Raw genomic sequence first — 2380 nt, forward strand, 5'->3', positions numbered from 1 at the left:
GAGAAAGCCGTAATTGGAGCGGCTTCCCTCCTGCAGGCTGGTTTTCCCAGACAGACTACATTTTCCATGATGCAGCGCAAGCCGCCCCCAGCGGGGAGGCGGTGCCTTCAGGGAATGCGGCGGAGGAATGTCAAGCGTGCCCGGCATAAAATCTAAGAGGTGCAAACAACATCGCCTTGGCTCGAAACTTTGTCGTCTCCTTTTTGTTTGCGCCAACTTCCCCCCCCCCTCCACCTCCGACTGGAACAAGAGCTTATTTTGTAGTCAAGCGATTGGAAAGCTTTGCAGAAACTGCATTTTCCATTAAAAGTGGGTGGGAGATTGAATGAAACTTATCAGACTCGCTGACTGATTTTTAAAGAAAGATTGGCAGAAACCTGAGATGGTTTAGAATTTGCACGTATTGGGGAAGGGGGGCAGTGTATGCTTTTAAACTATTAAACAGTAGCAGTACTTGGAAATTTCACGGGTCAAGAATTGTTTTACATTTAGATATAGACCTGTGCTTTTGGTGGGGGGAGGGTTAGGGTTGGTTTTCTGCTTTTGTGTTTGTTTGTTTGTTTTTCTGGTTTTGTTTACTTTTTTATTGTTTGTTTTTCTGCTGCCAGTTGCTGATACTAAGAAAATGATGGACGCTTTTTAACCAAGTAGCTTAAACTGCAGAATTATCTTCTGCAGTTAGGTTGGTGGGGTTTTTTGTTTGGTTTTTTTGGGGGTTTTTTGGTTTGGTTTTTTTTTTCGTACATACTATAAGCTTGGGGTTTTTTCCTTTGGGATCATGAAACCTACCTTCTATGTAAGAAATTAGTTTAAATTGATGCTTGTGTTTCTGGCTATGAACTTCACAAAATAGTTGCTCTTGAGATGCCAGTTTCATAAATTCATAGATAGCTTGCTGGAATATTAGCAGTCTTGTTTTTAGATTTAGGCATGTTTTATAAATGTTCTGCTGGATTTATAAACTTAACTCCAACAGAATTTTGGAAGTGTTAGGGAGCCTGAATACTGCAGACCAGAGATGAGCTTGGAGTACTTTCTTTTACTATTAATACGGTAGACAGTAGGAAAAAGGAAAAAAAAAAAGAACTTCATAATTGCATGTGTGTGAGAGGAGAGGAAAATTATTTTTAACTCCATCACTTATTCATGAGTAATGATTGTTCACATGTCAAAGCAATTTTTCTTCTCTGTTCTACCACTATTTCTGCTTTAAATAAGCATCTAGCAAGTCAGTAAAGATACTCTTCCATATTGGGCAATGGCTGTTCTTTACCAGGTCTTAGCCACCTGCTGCAACAAATATAACACTCATGCCACTGGAAGAATTCTTCACGTCATAGTTGAGAAACTTTACAATAAAAACCAAAAAGAGTGAGAAGAGTGACAATGAACAACAAATCATCCATAATAAGATAACCTGTGTGTCAGTTACCTCAACTTAGTCTTTTTTCTTTCTTTACAGATCTGGGCAGAAATTTTTAAATTCACTAAAGAAATATCAGAAGAAAGCAGGTGGAAGAGCTCACGGATCCACCTCTTTCGACTGTCTCCCCTCATCAAGAGTATCTTTTTCATATTGAGTCTGTGTATATTAACAGATACACAGAATGCTGGTGAATCTTTTCAGTTTCTGGGCTGGGGAGCAGCCAAGGAAGCAAGAGGCATCTTTGCTCTTGTCATGCCACCACAGGCACCAAATATGCTCCACTTTAGGCTCCACCTGCACCAGCATAGCACTTGAACAACTTGCAAATTTTCATCTGAGGCTGAACTTTTGTCCTGCCAGATTTGCCCCAAGTTCCCTCCACTTTCTGAAACCAAGTGGGAAGATATGTTAACTCCAAAGAAGAAAATTAGGAAGTGTTAAAGCCATATCTAAGCTATTTTAATTGCTAGTTAGTTTTTCTTTCAGTGGATGTTCTCAAGGGAAGACCTTACTGAGCTGAGCATTTCTTGCCGCTTGTTTCCATCTCACTGTTTTGGGAAGTTTCTATTCCAGAGCTACTCAGAGAGGAAGGAATGGCTGCAAAACAGCAAGCTTAACTTGGCTAACTTCCTGCATGTAATAAAAGGCTATTCTGTGAGCTGCTTGGAAAAGCACCCTTGGCCACCACGCAGTGAAATTCCTTCCTAATAATCTTTTCAGAGCATTAGGCCAGTTGCAGTCAGTTTTGCTCATTAAGGTAAAGTATAAAAGGCTTGAGCATTCCACCAGTTGCACTGATCTAAAAGGAAGGTCACATACAGCTGCACAGTTGTCTTTGTGTGAAACACACCAAGGTCTAAATGTAGAAAAATGATGGCAGGCGACATAATGCTAGCCAACATAAGTCAACCCAGTGGTTAAATCTTATCAGGAAAGATGAGACTTGGCATTTCT

Source organism: Geospiza fortis, unplaced genomic scaffold (assembly GCF_000277835.1).
Source record: "Geospiza fortis unplaced genomic scaffold, GeoFor_1.0 scaffold443, whole genome shotgun sequence".
In the NCBI taxonomy this organism is placed as follows: Eukaryota; Metazoa; Chordata; class Aves; order Passeriformes; family Thraupidae; genus Geospiza; species Geospiza fortis.